This window comes from Sceloporus undulatus, chromosome 5, assembly GCF_019175285.1.
Source record: "Sceloporus undulatus isolate JIND9_A2432 ecotype Alabama chromosome 5, SceUnd_v1.1, whole genome shotgun sequence".
NCBI lineage: Eukaryota > Metazoa > Chordata > Lepidosauria > Squamata > Phrynosomatidae > Sceloporus > Sceloporus undulatus.
The window spans coordinates 105,764,987-105,787,726 of record NC_056526.1 but is presented as its reverse complement, the minus strand read 5'-3'; the positions used below and the strand labels follow the sequence as shown (position 1 = coordinate 105,787,726).

The window sequence follows — 22,740 nt, the reverse complement described above, 5'->3', positions numbered from 1 at the left end:
AACACCTTGCATAATTGTCAGAGTCTTCCTTGAATCCTGTTCAAGATGCAGATGTTCCATGGCAGGCAAGCCCTTTGAGAATTAGGATTCCTTGGCTATTGGGTGCATTTTGACCCATAGAATTCAAAGGCTTTATTATGTGACTAGGCTGGAATGACCTTAACCCTTCTTGCCTTCTGAAGTATCATGTCATTGGTTTTGAGGAGCTGTACTAGGAGATTCTGAAGAGGATGACTTATTTTTCAATCTATCGGAAAGTGAAAAATCTGAGAGCAGAAAGAGACCACTGGAAGAGTATGTGGATAAAAAGGCATCGGGTAGAGATCACAGTTGAGAAAACTGCAGAAAAATATCACACACATTCATCCACCTGCAGCTTTGAGGCCAGAAAAGGACAAGCTGAGGCTACTAGATTTTAAACAGCAGAATCCTTACACTCTCTCTAGTGCTGGATAATGTGGACCTCCTGGACTCTGTCTCACGTTTAGGATGCTTACCTTATACTGTATCTGATCTGTTCCTATTGCTTCCTTTAATCTTTCACCTACCTCATTGAACAAATTGCAGTCATAAAATATTTTTACTTTCATTACCATTTTTTGGTCGTTTTCAAAGTTTCATAGTGGCATTTTTACTTGATAGCTTTCCTTTTTAAAAAAAGATATACAGATGAATTACTTGTATTTATAGTGGTTTAGACAGAATAAACAGAATGTAGTCTTATGTTGGCAGTACAGGATCATGATCCCCCCGCCCCAAATGCTCTTTCCTTTTGCCAGTAGGGAAAGACATTTTTGTTTATTAAGCTTTTAATGGTTAAGCAAGAAAGGTTCTTATTTAGATCTGTATTTTATTTGTTTTTAACTTCTGAAAGGCTTTAAAATTAGTTTACAGTATTTAATGTGGGATTTTTAATTCTTTTTAAATTATTATTATTATTATTATTATTATTATTATTATTATTATTATTCTTTATTTATAAAGCGCTGTAAATTTACACAGTGCTGTACATACAATCTTTTAATTAGGTAGTTCCCTGCCCTCAGGCTTACAATCTAAAAAGACAAAACACAAAAGGAGAAGGGAGTGGTGGAGGGGAAGGGGATGAGTTTGTAATTTGTAATTTGATATGTTTGTAATTTGTTATTTCTGGGTCCCACTCCAAGAGAAAGGTGGCATATAAATGGCATTAAATAAATAAATAAATAACTGTGAGGGATCTTTGTTGGTTTTAGCTACTTCATCCTGGCTATCTGCATTTGGAGATGAAAAGTATATATACATGGACAGTACGTTACCATTTGCAAGCAAAGAAAATCTGAGCAATTGTACAACATCTTTGTTATTTGGAGGCAAGTCTCTTAGGGTATATGCATTAACTACCAGTTGCTCATCTTTGTGGAAGTTGAACCATCAGGGGATAGATTTAATCCTCCTGTGCCAGAAAGGAATAATTCAGTCAACATTCTGTTGGGGTGAAGTCCCAAAATATGCCACTGGTTATACTATTTATATGCTTGCAAAAGGAGGTACCTACAAACAGCACAAGTTTGCCCACAGTGCAACAGAGAAACACTGCAATGACCACACAGCTCCCCCACTAAGACCATAATACCCCCTCTCTCTGGCTTTTCTTCAGGAAGGACTCATCCCATGCTTTTTACAAGCGCGTTGATGACTAAAAAGGCCAATCCGAGATAAATTGCAGAAGGCACAGCAGAAAGTCTCCTTGGCTGATGTTTCTGGGTTGTGGTTCTTTCTGTGTTGTGCTTTCTCTTCGAGACTTGTTCAGCATGAGTTTTCGAAAAAGGCTGCAGCATCATGGATAGTGCATCTCCATGCCTCCCGATGTGAGGCCAGGGCAATGCCTACTGCCAGGACAAACCATTATAGAGACCATGATGAAAAGTCATCATGGCTTCTGTAATTCTAGGCTATTTGCACAAGTGTGTCAACAGAACTTCACTCTTTGAGCCTTTAGTCCCCCAGAGACCAGTTTTCCTGAAGATACCAACCTACAAAGTAGGTATTTTGCAGCATTGTTACTGCATGATTATCCAAAAGAAGTATCGCAATTTGTCTTGCAAAATTACCCAAAAGTGTAATTTCACTTAAAGGGATAATTCTGGCTTGAAATCATAAGATTTTTTTATATATAATTGAAGAACATTACACACTTAAGCTTGTTTTGTAATTCAATAGGGTGCAAGAAAACAGAAACACCCCTTTATTCCTCACATTCCAGTGATATTAAAAAGGTATTTCCTAATAAAGGCTTTGAAGATAGACAAAAACAAAATCAGCAATGTTATGAGCTGATATAATAAGCAGAAATAATTAAAGGCTGTTTTCTTTTTAACCCTTATTTCAACTGGACAAAGTTGTCTTGTTGGAGAGGGTTTATATTTCGGGAAATCTCACATAGCAGATAATAAAGATAAACAGGCAATGAATCTCCATACCCTCTCGTCCAAGAAATGAAGTGACTGAGTCCGGATGTCTCCAGAAATAAGCTTTGGGTATTTGTTTTGATAAATGATCACATTCAAACTTTCATCCTTTGAAAATGAAGATAAATTTCCATTAATTCAGCATGATTGTTGTCCTAGTTTGGTTATGTAGGGCAATGCTGTTTCAAAATTATCATAAAAGTTACAGCAAATTCTGCATGTGCCTGTGAAATGCTTAGTGAGAGCAGGTTTTCCTTGGGATCCCAATATGGCAATCTGGAGTTTTCCAAATCACCACTCCCCTTGCCATGACACCTCATGAATGTCCCCCACCCCATTCTCATAAGATTTAGTTACTTGCAATAAGAACAAGCTAAAATGTGTGGGGTGGGGGACTGGTTTGATCTATTTGCCTCTGGCTTCACCCAGCCCTGGAATATGGCCCTTCAAAAGTGCAAGATAATTTGCCTCTGCTCACTTTGCATTTCTTGAGGCTGCCTGAAAATCAGCTTCAGAAAGTTTCCCCACTGTAAGGAGCAAATTCCTATAGTGTGCCGGGGGCTTCAGTGGAGAAGGGAAATTTCCCCTTCCTCCTGTCTCTTTCACTGATATGAACATAAAATTTCAGTTACTAAGGTCCTATTGGACATGATGAAACATAACTCTGTGTCAAAAATGTTCCGCCTGACCTCTCTCTAGGTTTCATGAGTCCATGGATGCAATGCAGCTTTCCAGTGCTGGAATGCATCCCCACGCACAACTGATAGGTGTTTTGCTCCACTTCTGCAGCCAGGAAAAAGGGGCAGTTGTCATGCTTTTTAGACATCTGGTGTATGTTATGGTTCTGGGTGGTTGACAGCTCTCAGGAGCCTCTCATCTTCCAGCTAGTGATTAGACATGGTGGGATGCATGCTGGGACTGGTAAGCCATGTTTTACACACACACACACACACAGGAGTTACACAAGGAGATACTGAATATCTTCTTCTGCAATGAAAGCATATCTACTGGCGTAATGGGCAGCGCATGTAACCCACAGAATTCCAGCCAATAAAATCAGTCTGAACCCTTGCTTAAGCCACTGTTGCAAGAAGGTTGGGAGCTGCCATTTGTCAGTTCATGCATATAGACACACACAGTCCAGAGCCAATGTATAAGAATCTTTTTTTAAAAAGCCATACACACACACAAAGCAAAACAAGCCTGTATGATCAGCAAACTTCATAATTATTATGCCATGTCCCTAGAGATCGCAAGATGGAAAAGCTTTGAATTAACATTAATATTAATAAAAGCATTCATAGGCTTCAAATGTCAAAAGGCTGTGAGAGTACCACTCATTATATAGGAAAGCTGATGACAGGCAGAAAGCCAGTTTGATTCAGTCCTTGCTAAAGAAACTGAAAAACAAATACCTCATTCAATAGCTTCTTCCATGACAGAAGGAAGTTGAAGCATATAGTATTTCTTTGTCTTGCACAGTTATTTGCATTTGCATGGTGTTATCTCAAAGAGCCCAAGAGAACCTTAACAAGAAAGGGGAGTCAGAAATTTAAGAAATGGCTGAAATATGATAACACACAATGTAATATAATGAAATATTTGTGGATAATAGCATGCTGAAGTTTAACAATGACAAAAGCATTCTCTCTTTCAAAAACATTATTTCTTTAAAAATGTAGGACTGCCAAAACAGCAAGCTTCCTCAAGTGTAAGTGAACCAGAACAAAGATGATACGGGTACCCAAACCTCCTTATGCACTTGGCACTGGCAGAATAGAAAAAGATATGGAGAAAGTCTGTTATGAGCACAATCCTTCCCAACATTCCCAGACTATTTAACAGATGGTCTTTCCCCATACAAACCAGCCAGAGCTCTAAGACCTCTGGGATAAGGCTTTCTCTTGGTCCCACCACAATCACAGTCTTGCCTGGTGAGGATACGTGAGACAGCTTTCTCAGTGGCTGCTCCCAGCCTCTGGATCTCACTTCAATGGGGGAGGGGGGGCTAGGCTGCTCCCTTTTCTTTCACCAAGTAAAAAGATTTTTATACAGGGTGGCTTTTATATAGGGTATGCGTTTTAGTTATTTTTTTTAACGTCTGTATGTTTTTAATGTTACCTTTATACTGTTTTAATTGGATTATTTTCATTGGTTTTTTTAAAAAACAATTTTGTAAAGTTTTTACACCTTGGGTCCCTTTTTGGGAGAAAGGCGGCAAAAAAATGAAATAAATAAAATGTCAAGAGAGTCAAAGGTGAACAAATGGTCTAATCCAAAATTGTGCTAGGCTCACGCCAGTGCATCAGAAAAGAGTCGTGGTTTTCCTCCTTTCCTTTCTGCTCCAGGTTGTTTTCCCTCTCAATATTTTCCTTCTATTGCATCCAATATGATGGGACTTATTTCTATGTTATCTCCAGGGCTGGTGTGCATTTCCTCCATGTTGAGTGCTCTGAAGATTGAGAAGGCTTTGGGTCCTAATGAGTCAACCTCTTTCTTCACATTGCCACAAAACACCTCCTGATCCATCCTAGAAAAAAAATTGAAATGTTTCATCAGGATTTCAACAACTTCTACCCTGGAACAATCCACAGAAAAAAATAACTTTCTTGACCTCTAAGCACCACTCTCTCTTGAAAACCAACTGATCACTACAGATACTTACATGCCTCCAATGTGAAGTCGAAGGCTTTCATGGCCGGCATCCATAGTTTTTCTGAGTTTTTTGGGCTATGTGGCCATGTTCTGGAAGAGTTTCTTCCTGATGTTTCACCAGCATCTGTGGCTTCCGCCAATTTCCTTCCAGAATGCACTAACAAATCTATTGTTTACAGCCAATACAAGCATGTCTGCTCAGACTCACAAGGCAGGGACTCAGAACTCTTGAATTTACAACAGGCATTTTCCAAACTACAATTGCCACCTAAGGAGGTGAAGAAACAAATCAACAACGCAAGATTAGTTCCTGGGAACAAACTACTACAGGACAGACAAATAACACAAAATGATAGAAAAGCCCCAGTGGTCACCTACAGTTCCCAGCTGAGAGGACTCAAACACATAATCAGTAAATTTATATCAATTCTGGAGACTCACACAGCCCTCTTACAAGTTCTGAAAGGCAGGCCTTTATTGGCTTACAGATAGCCTTCAAATCTTAAATAAATACAGCAGGATGCATAACATGGATGGTAACACAGGGTCAAGACCCAAATGCCAACTCCATCCCCACACCTACTTTGAGATCAATTTTACAAGGGCCAATAATACCACTTACAACATCAGAGGTACATTCACTTGCTCTTCCTTCAACATATGTGCCTTCATGCATCATAATGCCCCTCTACTCTACACTGGACAAACAGGAGAGTCTCTACACAAGAGGAGAAATGGACACAAACTGGGTATTTGAAGTAGCAATACCCCAAAACCAGTTGCAGAACATTTCAACCTTCCTGAATATACAGTACAGATTCAGAAAAGTACAGTATCTAAAAGTCAGAGTCCCCTGTACAAGGAAATTACAAAGGAAGGCTAGAAAGACAAACAGCTGAATTGAGTTCAAAGATATAGCTCTGTTGGTCTGGAGAATCAGTACGTAGAGAGATCGTGTAGCATCTCTGAGACTAACTGAAAGTTTTAGACTAACTGTATGCATCTGAGGAAGTGGACTGCAATCTACAAAAGCTCATCCTGCCAACTTCTTTATTTCAGTTAGTCTCAAAGGAGCAGAATTGAACTATATTGTTAAATTTCCATCCATTAGCAGAGGTATGAACAAAGACAATGGCTTCATGGAACACTACATACAAGAGTCCTCACTACTGCACAAGTAACAAAAGGAATTTTTTCAGAGGTTTCAAACACAAGGAAACTCACTTTTGGTAAGTAGATTACTTTTACACATCAATGCTAACTGACCACTGTGAAGATCTGAAAGACCTGTATCACTTCATGCAGTCCCTTGAAAAATTATGGCAAGGGTCATGATTTTCACCTTTCTGGGTCCTATAACATGCCATCCTTCCCCAGCTCCCACAACTGTGCTTTATATCTTGAGGCCTGGATATTACCCTGTGAGGTGAAGAAGTAGGTTTACATCCCCAAAAGCTTATGCTAAAATAAAACCCAGTTAATCTTAAAGGTGCTTCTCCATCCTTTCTTTTTACCCTATCCCCCTTTCCTTCTTTTTATGCTGCAAGATACTAACATGGGTACTCCTTTGAAAACTTATAAAATATATGTTCATCCCTAGCTACAGCAGTAAGATCTGATCCATTGATCAATGGGTGGCAAATGTTCATCTTTCCAACACTAAAGTCTTTTTGTGACAGCAAATCACCTATCCTTCTTCTAGCATCCATCAGGGTGACCAAGGAAATCTACATGCTAAAGCTGAATTGAAAAATATATTGTGTATATTGCCACTGAGCCAAATAATCTATCTCCTTTGACAGTGACTAGAGTTGCATAGTAGCAAAGAAGAGGAAGGGCTGTTTCTGACTGGCAATAGTTATTATAACCCAGGTGCAGAGAGTTCCTTCTAGACAATATAACATGTATATGGAAAATATTAGTAACAAATATTTAAACTGTATTACTTATCATTCACTATAAAGTAAAGAAGAATAGACTTCAAGAGAGGCTATCCAAAACAGCAAATACCTGTATGTGAAACATATCAAATAGAGGTTTGGAAAGGATCCCCTTCTCTGGTAGCATACCGTCATCTATTGTGAGATTATGCAGATAGATTTATAGCCAGTAGGAAATGTATGGAAGTATTAGCTTAATAAAAATAGAGCTCTACTACAGTTTTTCATCTTTACTTTCAAAAGTTTCATCTGAAGGTTTCACAGGAATGAACTTATGGATAACCAGAAGCCTTTTAAACTCCTATTCAGGTCGACCATGTTGAATTATTCAGCAGCTCTACAAATAATTAAATACTTCTTCCTCACATTCTCCTCTTCTGGAATTGTGTTCATTTTTCAGGCAGCTGCTGTTGAACTGTCTAAGATCTACAGTTACTCAGGATAATTATAGACTTAGATAGCTCCTCTCTATTTTATGACAGGCAGATATTTACAAAGTCCAAAGTCATTGCACTTTTCTTACCTTTTTTAGCATAGAATTTTCATCCTAACAAGTACAGGAATCTAGCCTTTGGAAATTCCCTTCCTACCTAGAACTTCATTGTGAAACATTCTCCATGAATTTGGAGGCAGTAAAAGAATGCAGACAATGAGAATGAGAAATATAATTGCAGATTGGCACACCAGCTTTTATTCCCATGCTAGGTGAGGGATGTAAACACACAGGGATGGATTTTATCGCATAGCCCTGTCCCTGGGCAGTACTCATCCCATACCTGGCCCGGGATTCTCCCAGACATTTTAAAGAATTTTCTTGGTGTGCTTTGTTCAGAGAGGCCTTTCTCCGAGGCTGAGACACTGTGACTTGCTCAAGCTCTCCAGTGTGTTTCTGTGGCAGAATGGAGATTCAAACCATCATCTCCAGAGCCCTAGTCCAACACCCAAACCACTACACCACCCAGACTTTTCTTTTGATATATCCTAGAATTTTAACAAACCCACTTTCAGGGTGGAATAAAATGATGCTCCTGGTGTCAGGAATAGTCACTGAATAGTCTGGAAAAAGATAAACATCATCTGGTTGCATTTTTAAAAAAGAAAATGAAAATTACTGCTACAAATGCCACAGACTCCAGAAACATCTCCCCTATCTGGAGGAGGTTCAAAACAAAAATAAATTAGATTTGGTGGTGTATTAAACTTTAACTAAAACATGTTAGGTAATTTTCCACCAAAATTAAGTTTCTGCCCGAATCATCCTACCACTTGTGTGAAATGCCCTTCGAAAAATATTTCCATCTCTGACTAAAGATTCTTTAAAAGCATATTTGATAAAATAAGGCTTTAATCGTCCTGCTTACCTCTACTAAGGGCAACACAGCAGGGGAGTATACAAAGGAATAGTCCAGAGTCCAACCCAAAAGGTCACACAATACCAGTCAGTCAGTCACAGCAAAGGGTGGAGGCAAGAGCATACTCACAAGGCAAGTCTAGAGGTCAGATAACCAGAGTCTTGAATAAAACAGCAAGGAACACAGGAACAACAAGGCTACAAGACTGGTTGTTAGCTGCAAAGAAATCTCTGCAGCTGGAGGTCTTTCAAAAAGCCTCTACTTCTCTCAACTGAAATCTATTAGTTCTCCTCTTGACTTCTAGCCTGGAAGAACACCCCAAAGACAACTTTACTGTCTTCGCTGCACAGGTCCTAGCACCTGCAGCCTAGAGTCCACAGAGTCTTTTTCTCCCTCAACAGCTTCCTGAGCCTCCTCTGAGACTGCTAAACCAGGCAGCCCCAGATCTGCCCCTGTCATAGCCTCCTTCATGTCTTCAGAGTCTGAATCTTCTGCCTCTGCCTCTAAGTCAGGCCCAGGGCAGTCCATTACGTTAATAAGGATAGGAATTTAGGGGCTTGACAGACAGTGAGAAAGGGGCGGCAAGACACTGCCCCTGACGGAGGCCACAGCAACCAAACGCCGCGGCCTCTGGGAGCCCTAAAAAGAACCTGCTCCTAGCGGGTTCTTTTTTGGGTGCTTGTGGGTGCCATTGGCACCCTCATGCATGCTAATGACGTCCGTGCAGTGTGGCACTCTTTGGACACTGCGCCCTGCGTACATAATCATGGCGGCCCCCATGTGGACCGGCACATGGTATGGCTTGGGAGCATGTGGACACTCCATTATCCCAAGCCCTAAAATTGGGCCCAGGTCGGAGCAAAGCATTAGTCTGTACCAGGCCTTAGTGAATTTTTCTTTTTGAGAAGATGAATGTTTAGATAAAATGTAGTTAAAATATAAAGATTTTTTTAAAATATTATCAAATAGTTACCATTGTGGAAACAAATCTCGGTAAATACATTGCTTTCAATATATAGCTGTAAATACCTTTAATTTAATTCTTATTTTTTATTAATTAGCTGGGAAGAGGAAAATCACTGTGAAGAAGCAGAATTTGAGAACATGGTGTTGGAAGAGGATCATGGCTATCAAAATTATATCAGATCATTTTAAAGGAACAAATGCATTTTTCTGAAAAAGTATGAAGCTAATGGAATACAGATTCAGAAATTATCATTCCTATTGAAGGATCCAATTTTTCTGTGGCAATTAATAACAGAGAAAACAATTCTAATGTGACCTGTGATTTTCAGTAGCAAAAGGGCATCTCACCCAGAGTGGCAGGCTCAGTCTGTGTAAGATAGTGTGTGGAAAGCATATAACATATATAGAATAAGAGAAGTTAAATGTTATGACAGGAGACACAGGGGTTTAATTTCTTTCATATGCGGTGTGGTAAAAATAAATAACTGCATAAATTGTTTGAAAAGGGATAAAAAAATGCGGTTGTGTTTATTGAATTACATAAAAATGGTTATTCTGCTAGCCAAACAAGAGCTGGTTTTACTTATGCAAGTATAACAATGTTGTTGGTTTTTTTTAAACTATGGAAGAATAATTTTTAAAATCTTGTCAAATATTTATATACCCTCACATCTTTGTAAGTGTGCCATATATACTCGTCTATAAATCTAAAAATTTATGCCCAAAATTTGACCCCAAAATCCCAGATTTCTGTTTTAACTCTGGAGGGACACCGCAGCAGCCAAATCACACTGTACTCTGGAGGGACACCAAGAGCTTGAGAAAAGCCGGTTCTTTTTATGGTGCCTGGCACATGTCACGAGTGCACCATTGGTGCACCCGTGATGTAAGCGATGCGCAGCAACGTCCGTACGAGATGGCGGCCTCTGTATGGACGGGAGGCTGCCATTAGGCTGCCGCCATGCTGTGCTAGGGCTCCGGAGCATGTGGTTGGTGTGTGCCCCAGAACCCCACTATTGGCAGTGGCACGCCACTTTTGGCCCATCTGTCTCAGGCCAAAAAGTCTCAGTTACAATCTTTCTTGCTATATGCACAATTACACATAATGAAGGAGTCTCCGAGTTTTACCCTCAACGTATCCATGGGTCATGGCAAAATACATAATTTTGGTACCAAAATCTATCCTCAACTTATACATGAAGTCAACTTATAGTTGAGTATATATGATATATAAAAAGAACTCCATATTGGGGATGAATAGATGGAAATGTATAATGGTAAGATTTATAATAAGTACTTTTAATCCATTGGTTCAATCTCAAATTGTTGGTAAAAAGAGATGGTGTAATTAATGGCCTCTTGAGCTCAATCCCAGACATCAGAAGTGTTTTGTTTATTTCATACATTCTACTTATGCAATCATCATAAAATAGCACATGGAGGTTGTCAGACACAGCAATAGACTGTTCTCTTTCTTTTTCCACCTATTACAACAACAACATGACTTCTGAGCTCTATAATCAAGGGAAACGTGAATTGCTGTAATTATTTTTTCTGTCCTTTGACAGCCTTGGAGGTAAGAGGTCTAGTAAGTAATTGAAAAAAATGATTAATGCCCAGCAAGGAGTGGGAAAAATAAATCTCCACAGTTAAACATCTTGAGGCATTTTTGGCTTTTTGGTTCCTGACAAATCTCACCCACCCACTAAGTCGCTTGAAGACAAGTCAGAGGCAACTGATACCTCCAAAAACTGGAGGTGCTAGAAATCTTGCCTTAACCTACCAAACCATTCTGATCAGACTTTATTTTTTATAAAGCTACTTCTGCCTGTCCTTCCCTGACTCTTTCCAAGAAAGTCTCTATTCACCACAATCTTGACAAAAGAACAAGAGTTTTGACCTGGAGTTAGAAGAGGCAGCAACCAAGCCTTGATTTATACCTCCTCTATTGGACACGTACAGAAAATATTTTCTGTTCACATATTCATTCTCCATTATGGTTGCACTGCCAAATTAATTTCTCCCACAACTTATTTGCTTTCTATAAATTCATTTTCTTTCAAATGATCTATCTCCACAAAGACAGACACAAAGACAACTCCTTTAATCATGACAGCTGTCATTCGGTCTTTGGAATTTATGAATAGTGATGTAAGGGGTATTTTACGCCTATAGTGAGCTAAAAATGCTGGGTGTAAGCGATAGTTCAGTCCATCTGATTTTTCCTCTACCTGTAGAATGCAGAAGTAACAAGTTACAATGTTATCTGTGGCATGTTACTTTTTGTGTTACAACTTCATAAATCTTAGCACTTTAGAATGTAAAATAACAACTGGTAATGCCATTGTTTCTGCTTTTTTAAAGTAGAATGAATAATATTTACTTGTTACTTGGAAAAAATATCTTGGAAAATCATCTGAGAAACAGTCTGGATGTCTACTGGATGTCTGTATGGCACTGATGAAACACATCAGTTCCAAAAAGTATTCCAAGTAGTTCTTTTTAAATTTAAGAATAGCTCTGTTTTAAGAGATTCTTTTTTGTGATTCAGAAACAATACAAAATACCCATTGTGGTTGCAAAAGCCTCATGATTTATTATACACCCAATAAACTATACAAAGGAATATGCATAAATCATACCAAGCAAACACCTCTGTTTAGCTGCTGGGAGCCCTGAAAAGATAGCAGTGGATTGGACTCCTACCTGTGGCCACAAAGGCACAGTTTGCTTGAAGGCCTGTGCTGAAGTTTTGACTTTGGGGAGTCCGCCCAAAAACACTGGACAGGGATTGCCGCAGAGCCACATGCTGCAACCACATGCTGCAGCCCCAATCTAGCTATTTGTCGGTGCAAAAAGAAGTAGCAGAAACCTGGCTTTTCCACTGCCGCCACAGCTTTGCAGCGCTCCAGAGTTCCATAAAGCTGCTGTCATGAAAACAGCCAGGTGGCTTCACAGTGGCTTCTTGCCAGCTTGAGGGTGTGCATCATGTATACGCCACACCCCCAAACCACTGGGAAGCCGGCTTTTTTTGACGGTCTGTTCCAGCCCTTTATCTCAGGTGTTTTTATATGTTTTTCCATGATCATGTCACTCCTAGATTATACCTTTCCTAGACCATTGATCAGATGTCTGTTTTCATGGGTATTAGCCATGTACCTGGCACCACTTCAAAGTCTGCTACCTTTAGATTTCTCCTTACACAGTTCCAGCTACATGTTATGTCTTTGTCTGGATCAGCTGTGTAGCTTTCTAGATGTTTGGATTCCTCCCTGTACTTTCCTACCTATACGTTATCTTTTATTCTAGGTCTATCTCTTTTAGATGTTTAGATAACTCATGTTATTTTTTTTACATACATTCGCAAATATACAAGACACATGAGGTTTTGATCAAGGAAGTGAAAAGAGATTCCATTTGGGTAGCATGGAGAACAGTGACAGGCCACTACACTTCCTCAAGTTACAATACACCTTCTGGGGTTGCCCATACAAACCCTCTTCTGTTTCACAAGGCTCTGTTCACAAAGACAACAGAGTATACTCCTTGTAATATGCCAGTCACTGGGGCTCTTTTCCCCATACCATGCTGAATCATGAATAGATCTGCAGGACTGTAATATTTTAGGATGGGGACTATTCCAGTCATATCCCTTGCCTTTTAGAAAGTCTCTTCCTTTTGGCCTGCCCATTCTCATAGCATTTCTTCCTGTGGCAAATGCCTCAGGGTTTGGAAATTTCTCTGAACAATGTTGGCCATTCCCAGGAATCTCTGAACTTCTTCAGTATTTTGTGGGTTTTGGCATGTTTTAAATAGCTTTTGCTATTTCTGGATATATTTTAAGATTCCCTGAGGTCATTAAATGGATATTTTTGTGACTCACAGCCTGAGTTTGTCTCTATTCAATTTGCTATTCTTTTCTTTGCATCTTTCCAGATATGTAGTAATATTTGTAGTCATGGCTATCCTCTACTTGCTGTAGGGTACCACTTTCTCCAATTATCAGCCGCACATCATCAGGTATTGCATGGATTCCTGGTAGCCTCTCTAAGATTTCTATCACTATGTTTTGAAAAAATGCAGGGGAAAAACTTACTCCCATTAGATTCTTAGCCAGTAATTACTAGCCGCCCCTTTACTGTCCAGAATGTTGCTGCAGCAACCGCATGCTATGGCACTGATCTGGCCTCTAGGGAGCACAAAAAGGAGCCAGAAAACCTGGCTCTTTTTTGAGCCCTCTAAAGGGCATCATAGCCACAGTGGTGCAGCTTTGTGACACCCTTTTGCAGCACCAGACCTGCACCATGATGTCACATGCTGTCTAGAAGCACGCGCGGCATCATGATGTGATGGGGAACAGATATGGCATCTGGCGTGGGGGCGCTGCACTGTGGCTCTGCCTACATGCTGGCACAAAGTGCCGGTCTGTAGAGCCCCATAGTGTGTGACAAATGGACAAATAATGAGATTATCCATCCAGTTTAGTGTGTCAGACTCCATTGTTTTTAATCTCAAAAACAAAGGATAACAGAGCAGCTGCACCAGACCCTGAAGGCACCACTCCTCTACTGAAGGGCCTTCAGAGATCAGCACGGCTGCTGGGAGAGCAGCAACTCTGAAGGCATCCTCCCCGAAAGGCCTTCAGAGTCCAGTGTGGCTACCTGCTGCTGAGGGGGGCATCACTGTGGCCTCCAGAGAGCTTGTGTAGCTTCTAGTGTGGCTGCTGGGCAAGTTGTAAATGAAAGCAATGTCCCTTCTTGCTTGCCCAGTAGCCATGCCAGTCCCTCTGGGTGTACCACCCAACCAGGTGATACCACCACCTAGGTTATCACCCAGTGCAGTCTGCATGCACCACACCATCTAGTGGTGCCTCTGCTTCACAATAACTTTTACTTTCCATATTTATAGTATAATATGCAATCTAGTTTTACATTTTTCTGTTTTATTGACAAAGTGGTTAAAAGTACTGCATCTATGTATTTTTCAAGGCAATGGCATCACTAGGGTTGGAGTCACCCAATGTGGTAAGTCATTGTGTTTCCCCCATCACCCATATCAGACCATACAGGATCCTTAGTAATGTTTTTTCTACGAATGTTACTCACAGGAAGGGTTGTGGTAAGCACCAGGTTCCCTTTGCACTCTGCAAGATAGGATGCTAACAGGTTATTCTGTCCTATCAAGCATTTTTTTTTCCAGCATTCAGAATACTTAGTCATCACACACCTACAAGACTCTGTTGAGTTTTTGACAAATGCAACTATACCTTTGTACTATATCATGTTACCTCCATGTAGATAGGCTGGTCTATCTGCCTTTAAAGGCTAGATTCTTGGAAGAACAAACTGCTATCTGACCAACAATCACCTTTTCATTACTGAAAGATAGTGGCATGGATGAGTAAAAACTTACAAGCCATCTAAGTCAAGATCTCTGTGAAGTACAGACAATTCTGTAGGATTTGTTCAGATTCATCATCTACTCAAAACATTATAAAAGTGACTTCTTCTCCTCAAACCTCTCTTAAGGGAAAATGCAAATCTATCTTTATATTTTTAAAGCTACCTTTTAATCTAATTAATCAATTTAACATGTTTAATCTAGTATTTTTATAGATGTAATAATATATTTTTTAAAAAATGTTAACCAAATAAAAACTACTAAACAGTCATATTTAAATTCACATTTCTAAATTCATTTCTCACATAGCTGGATGTATTTTCACATAGAAAAACAAATTTAGAATTTAGAATTAGAGCTGCTTTAAAGTTATCTTCTTACCCAGTCATCAGGACCCGAATTTCAATTCAAATACTAAGAACTTGAAGCCAAAATGAGCTAGAGGGACTTAAATGTCCTTGTATAAAATCTCAAATTTCAAGAAGTAATTGGTAAGTCACTGCTTCTGTCCCTTTGGATTTACAACTGGAAGGAAATTTTTCTAAGATGCTGAAGTGTTTTCCTTGTAACACATGGAAAGAAAAATTCATGGAAAGGAAATATTTCTGCAGAAAGGCAGAAAGTTGAGCCAAGGGAGACCCAGGCGGTCGCCATTTTTGGCACATTGTGTTAAAGTGGATTTGGCACCTAGAAGAGATGGAAAGGGGTCAACTTAAGAAAACAATTATTGTTCTGCAAAAATTAAGCTTAACACCAGTCCCTTCATAAGGACAAGCAGAAAAGAGGGAAGGGAAAGATATACCTCAAATGCTCCAGTTAGTGCTTGGATGGAGGACCACCAATGAATACTAGGTGCTGTAGTCTATATTTCAGAGGAAGGGACTGCTGTGTCATGTGGATTCAGTGCTGGAGGAGCGCTGTGATGCCACATGCCATGCGGTGCAGATGCTACATCCCGATTCTGCCCCCAACCCAGTGTGTACAGGGGGTTAGTTTCTCTTCCCTAGGTCACAGAGAAGGAAGGCATTTTTGAAAGAGGTAGGCATCCTCCCCTCTATTTTCCTTCTCAAGCAGTTTCTTGTTGGGAGGGGGCAAAGACTATGGACATGACTAAATAATAAGGAAAACTATGTCTTTTTAGCCATTGAAGAGAACATTTCAGCAGTGACTTTTCCCACTCTTAAAAGCCACAACTGCATTACAGTGAGGGTAGTTCACCTTTTCAAATACTTAAAATGTAACTATGTTTAACTGATTTAGTATTAAGGTGCATTTTTACTTTAGTCACCTGTTAATAATAAAAGAACAAAACTCATCATGAGTTTTTAAAATAGCCATTAAACACATGGCAAAGATTGATTCTTTTCAGCACTTATTACACTGAACATAGAACGCTAAGAGGGGGAAATCATGGCTGTAAGTATAAAACAGGGCCAAAGACTTGAGAGAAATAATTTAGATGAACGTTTAGCTGTAAAGGGATTACACTAACTCTGTCTCTTTAGATTTAAATGCAAGCACTTGGTGTATTGGAATACTTTCCATTTTCAGATACATTTGTAACACCAGAATGCATTTAAAATGTAAAGAGGATAAACTATGATTAAATGGATGGCAGCAGCTTACGGGAATAGAGTGGGGAGGTTGTTTTACATTTTTTTTCCTCCATGAATATAAACAAGATTAAGGTAATGGAAGGAGTGTTTTGAATCTGAGACTGATAAGAAGCCCCCAATTCTGGCTTCCATTGTCTACTTGCATAATACAAGTTTGGGAATAAAGTTTCCTGATTTTTTTTTTAAACCTCACTTTCCAAAACATTTGTTTCCCAGGTTCAGTATTAAGCTCCCTGCACCACATGATTTAAACTTCATCCATGGGCCCATACAGACAGGCCAAAATAAAGCTGCTTCGGGTCACTTTGGAGGTATGTTGTTCAAATGATGCATGCGTCCTAAGAGGCCAGAAGCTGTGTCAAAGCTGTGGTCCAGTCCTTAGGATTGGAGCATGGCTTTGATGTGGCTTCTGGCCTCTTAGGACACATGTAACATTTAAACAGCATACCTCCAAAGTGACCTGAAGCAGCTGTATTTTGGCCTGTCTGTACAGGCCCCATAACAAGATATTGCCTCTAGCAGGGAAATGTCTCCTGATGCAAGAAGGGCAGGGGGATTGTGCCCCCCAAGAATAGTCTAGGGGGTGCTGAACCCCTTTCCCCAAAATGATCAAGCAAATTTGGACCACCATGGCTCCTGTGTAATTGAGTCTCCTCAAGAATTATCAATTAGATGCCTACTAAATGATTGTGTGCAAAAAGAAATTATGATTACTGAAGCCGAGCCTCCCAAGTATAATTAAAGTTGTCTGCAGTCTATTGTGACCATACTTACTTAGGAGTAATCTACACTCTAGGTAGTTATTGTGATTAGAAGAGTGTTCATTTGCAAAGCTGAACAATAATGAAATGATTGTTCTCCTTCTAATTTGCTCTCCTTCTGACTGTGCCTTCAGGCATCTTGAAAGCTGTTCTGATGGTCTGACTGGAAATTGAGATCACAGCAAGATCAAAACAAGTGCAGGCCACAGTTGTCTTAAGAAATATTTATAATCTTTAGAATTCTTTCATTGATCCAAGGGTTGACTTGCTTCCTCAAGTAGCAGGGGGAAAGGAAGGGGGAAGCTTTCAGTTGTCATTTTTACTCTGTGTGCTAAATATGTAAAGGAAAAGTCTGTTACAACATGGTGACTCAGGAGTCATTTATGAGTATTATTCACTAAATATGTTCCCCTGCAATTTTTGTTTGCATTCATTATAAGGTCTGTTGCTAATTTATTTCAGTACTACCCAGAATTAGATACCAATAACCCACATCTGAGTGACCAGGTTATGCATAATATAGACTCTCAGCCTCTGGGGAAGGCAATGACAAACCTCCTCTGAACAAATCTTGCCAAGAAAACCCTATGAAAGGTTTGCCCTAGAGTTGCCATAAGTTGGAAATGACCTGAAGGATCACAACAACAACAAACCATATTTATAAATTAATATTCTGTAGTCATAGTTATGTGGATTGTGATTGATTCATAAGCAGTCTAATTGGGATAAATGCTTAATAGCACAAATAAAACAGAAACAAAGAGAAAGTTTGAATGACAAATGGGATTTATATTAAGTAGAAATACAGCACCCCATTTGAGCTGTTTGCAGGATGATGATGATGATGATGATGATGATGATGATGATGATGATGATGATGATTTTGAATATACTGGGCATCCCCTACAAAAGAGAGCAAGGTTCATAATTTGTCTAGATAAAGAAGAGGCATTCTCTTTCCCTTACACTGCGATTCTGCAGAAGTTGTATTTTTTTGTGTGTGTGTTCCTTATTTTTTCCCTAGGTTCAATTTTTTTTTAAATTCTTTTCAAACATTATAAAAATGTTACTGATTCTTTGACATTTTGGCTGATTTAAGAACGTAAGTATAGACATTCTGGATCAGATCTAGTACGTATCTCATCCCACAGTGGCCTACCAATTGCCTATGCAAAGCCTGCCAGTAGAAAGAGTGCAACTGCCTGTTCCATTTCATATTTCCCAGACTGACAGATAGACGCATATTAGTTCTGATACTGGAGAAGATAACTAGCCATTCTAGGAGGTAATGAAGACTTCAACTTGTCTACACCCACAACACTATCCAAGTTGGCAGCCAGCATTACATCATGTGACAGTAAAGATTGCCATTTAGATATCACTATGGCCTGATACAGACAGGCCAAAATAAAGCTGCTTCGAGTCACTTTGGAGGTATGGTGTTTCAATGATATATGCGTCCTAAGAGTCCGGAAGCTGCACCAAAGCCACGCTCAAGTCCTAAGGACTGGAGTGCAGCTTTGGTGCAGCTTCCAGACTCTTAGGACGCATGTATCATTGAAACACCATACCTCCAAAGTGACCTGAAGCAGCTTTATTTTGGCCTGTCTGTATAGGGCCTATGACTATGTATTTTTTTTTCCAAGTGTCCTTAATCTCCCAACATTCTGTTTCAGTGTATGAGCTAGGATTCTCTCTCTATATATATGTGTGTGTGTGTGTGTGTGTGTGTGAGAGAGAGAGAGAGAGAGAGAGAGAGAGAGATGACTTGAAGGTACACAACATCAACAATGAAATACAGTGGAGCCTTGTTATACACTGGGGTTTGGTTCCAAGATCTCCCGTGTATAACAAAATCCGTGTATGCTCAAGTCCCATTGAATATAATGACATAGCAAAATGGTGTCCCTTATAAAAAATGGAATACCGAGGTTTCATCATTTAAATTTATACTTTTTTTGAACATTTTCAAACCGTGTATGCTTGAATCCGTGTATAAAAAATCCGTGTATAAGAAGGGCCGACTGTATTACAAATTCAATAGCAGCTAATTACTTTTAAGGTGGCAGGGTGATTTTATGCCAAATAATTAGTTGTAAGAGTGCTGGAAGGGCAGGCATCTCAGACATTTCCCCCTAGAATGGAGTGGAAGCCTGTATTTGGAGAGTCCTTGCAAAGGGAAGAGAATCTTCTGGGTTCTCCTTTTCCTTAGGGCAGAGATAGGGTCTTAGAACCTTGGAACTGACTGTGCCCCTCTGGGCTTACCAAGAGGGTCACAGCCCCTTCCCTAGCCTTTGGTGATTTCTTGCCTTTTTAGGGCATCCCCTCTTTCATTGTAAAATATTTTCATGTTTCTCTTAAGACTTCCTTTCTGGTGACAGCAAAAGCTGTGAGGATATTGTTGCTCTCACTAAGCTTCCCTTGGGCCGAAAGAGCTCTCCTCCCATCTCCACACTCTTGTCTTGGGAACTGCTTTCCTTTGCAATATGTGTCCTTGATCAGTGTCCTTGTCACACCAGCTGCCAACGTCCACTATGATCTCAGGCCTTTCTGCACAAACACTCACTGCATCAACACTAACAAAATCCAGAAAACAGTGATAGCCTTATTGAGGACAACCAGAATGCACAAAATACACGTTATAAACTTTCAAAGCTCCACTGGCTTCTTCATAAGACAAAGTTGTTAAAAATCATACAAGGGGGGAAAAATAAGACAACATTAGTTCCAAGCCTGCATTTTGTCAAGATATGGCTGATCTCAGCTCAGATTGTATTGGAGGGACGTTTTCGCAGACAAGCCCCTCCTGCTTCTGGCCATGTGGGTACTCCAGGAAATAATTTTTGTTAAAGTTCCATTAACAAGACAAAAAAAGATGTTCCTCTTGAAATCCAAGTTGCCTCCATCCTTTGTGAATCTACAGGCGCATTCCCACTATGATTTAAAGTGAATCACTGATTAGGTTATATGGCTGTTGTTTTCATTTGAAATTGGTTATGATCCTACTTTGATCTATTTCTGTCACAATAAAATGAGGCAAACACACACACCAAAAAAATCCCATTTTTTCCAGACACTAGTTTCCTAGTGGTTCTTTTGAAAAGAATTGATTCCATTATTCTGGAGGGGAAGTATGAACAGCAGAGGGGTGTTTACCATCCCTCCTCAGATTTTGGTAGAGCCACCATTCCGTCCCCTCAGTGCTGTCTTTGTGCTTGTTCTGTGACCTGTGGGCGCATGATTTTTTTAAAAAAATTAAATTGATAGAAAATTAAATTCATTGATTTTGCAACTACTTGCAATCAGTGAGGCAAGCAGTTGCAAAGTCACTGAATCAAATCTTCCATCAATTTATATAGGCCCGGTACAGACCGCCCAAAAAGGGCGGTCTGCCCACACCTTGTTTTGATGTGCGAGGAAGCTGCAGCAGACAAACCGCGCGGCTTCCTCACGCAGCAAAAAGAACCTGCAAAAAGTGAGTTCTTTTTGCAGTGCCATAACGATGCAGCAGTGCACCAATGGCGCACTCGCAATATCATTATGGCACCACAGTGCGGATGCTAAGCATCCGTTGCGTCAAAACTGCGGCACCATCTGTACAGGGTACCGCCATTTTGACGCCCTTGTCACATGCGAGGGGTGAGGGGCGTCTGGAAGCGTTGCCCCTCACATGTGATGAGGGCACCCTATTGTGCCCATCTGGCCCGTGCCATAGTTCCCAAGCCAGGCTGCCACTTACATCACTGATTATGCACAGATGATTGACATGCATTTTGAAGCAGCACAAACTAGTGGGGATGACAATCATGCCAAAAAAGAAGTGATTACAAGCGGATAATGAAAATATCCAATTTCATAGTGGGAAGAACAGACCTTTTGGAATCGATTTACCAACATGGAGTGAAGGCGAATCGGAAACCGGTTTAAACGTAAGTGGGAATGAGCCCCAAAAGCTCCTTTGTTAGCAAGGGAACAAAGATGAGCATAATTAACAGGAAGAAAAAGATCAAAATTGAATCAAAATACAATGAGGTGAGCAATAGACAACCTCCAACTTACCTCCAAAGTGACCCAAAGCAGCTTTATTTTGGCCTGTCTGTACGGGCTCTTAGTCTCAAAGGGGCTACAAGATCTCTCTAAATATTCAGATTTTGGGTGAGCACTTAGCTAGTTACTCCATAATTCTTCTCTTGGGGGACAACAACTTCTATGGCATGCCCATGCATTAGAGTGTGAGTGAATGATTATTTTTATTGCATTAATGCATGCACAAATATTCAGACTTTAAGCAAATTAAAAAAGAAGTACATTTATATTATCACTTGGCTGAAGCTACATCCACAGCAGTTGGTTAATAGCATTTCTCAGTGCTTCACTGAAGGGAACACGCAGTGTCTTTCATCCATGTACATTAGTTGCTGGTGGAATACATTTTGACAAAGTCTTCCTTTGGAGGGAAAAAAAAGCACAAAAATATTCCAGACTAAGAAAATTCTCTGGCTTTTTAAAAAATATATTTTTTGATTAAATAGGCACACTAGAGATGCTTTTTAAAAATTGATGCACAATAGATGTAAGGAATAATTCTCTTTTCATCTTTTTGTAGCAGGAATAATGTTCCCAATGTGAAGGACTTTAGCTGTAGCTACATTTTAAAAATATTATTTATTTAATTTAAAAAAAAATCTTGCCCTATATGAAGAGATCCCACGATGGTGTACAAATAAAATCAGCTGGAACAATTTTAAATAATTTAGAGGCTAAAACGACAAATAATAGTTTAAAGAGAGTAAAAACAAATCAACAAGTTAAAATGGTTTATAGTCATGGGCATGTACAAATTTGGATGAAATCATTTAGTCTCCAGAGGCTTTAATAAAAAGCCATGTTTTAATTTGGTGATGGAATGAAGCCAGTTTCCACCTCAACTGGGCCTCAAAGATGAGGGCATTCCGTATCTGGGGAATCACATAAGAGAAGGCCTTCTCCCATGTCTTCCTACCTTGTTTGGCTCCAACTGGTGCAACACATAAGAGACCCACCTCCTGCAGGTATCAGTCTTCATATAAAGAGAAAGGCATACCTTCAGTTATTCAGATCTCCAGCTACTTAGGACTTTAAAAGTCATCATCTACATCTTGAGTTGAGACTGAGCACATTCTGTCAAGCAATTCAGTTGTTCCAGGCAGCTTGTTCTAGTTGTAGTTTTCAAGTTGTCTTCAAGGGCAGCTCCATGTAAAGTGCATTGCAAGTAGTCTAATCAGGAAGCTACCGGCAGGGAATTAATTCTCCCCTAAATTAGTTCACAAAGGAAGTAACAAGTAATCTAAGGCGCATTACAGAGCACCATTAGCGGTGCTGAGGAGCCCCAGCGGCCAAACCACAAGGCTCCCCGGTGCTGCAAAAAAGAAGCATCAAAATGGTGCTTCTTTTTGCGCCCCGGAAGTGGCATCACGAGTTGCTAGTCGCACACTCGTGGCGTCACTTCTGCTGTGCACCGTGAAGAGGCTAAGCATCCGCGATGTCAAGATGGCGGCGCCCGTGTAGAACGGGCGTCGCCATTTTGTATGTCCTCAGGACGTACTAGGGTTAGGAACTTT

The 22,740-nt window shown here is 40.0% G+C and overlaps 2 long non-coding RNA genes across 3 annotated transcripts in view; both read right to left on the bottom strand.

Annotated features, from left to right (window-relative positions):
- The window catches only part of LOC121931194, a 972,450-nt gene that overhangs the window by 863,201 nt on the left and 86,509 nt on the right, over nucleotides 1-22,740 (bottom strand). The window lies entirely within an intron of this gene.
- Nucleotides 3,637-22,740, bottom strand: part of LOC121931195 — a 60,738-nt gene continuing 41,634 nt past the window's right edge. Inside the window, exons 2-3 of the long non-coding RNA XR_006104095.1 lie at nucleotides 5,116-5,373; nucleotides 3,637-4,980 (exon numbers count right to left, since the gene is read on the bottom strand). This is a non-coding gene — a long non-coding RNA (uncharacterized LOC121931195). The remainder of the gene's footprint in view (nucleotides 4,981-5,115; nucleotides 5,374-22,740) is intronic.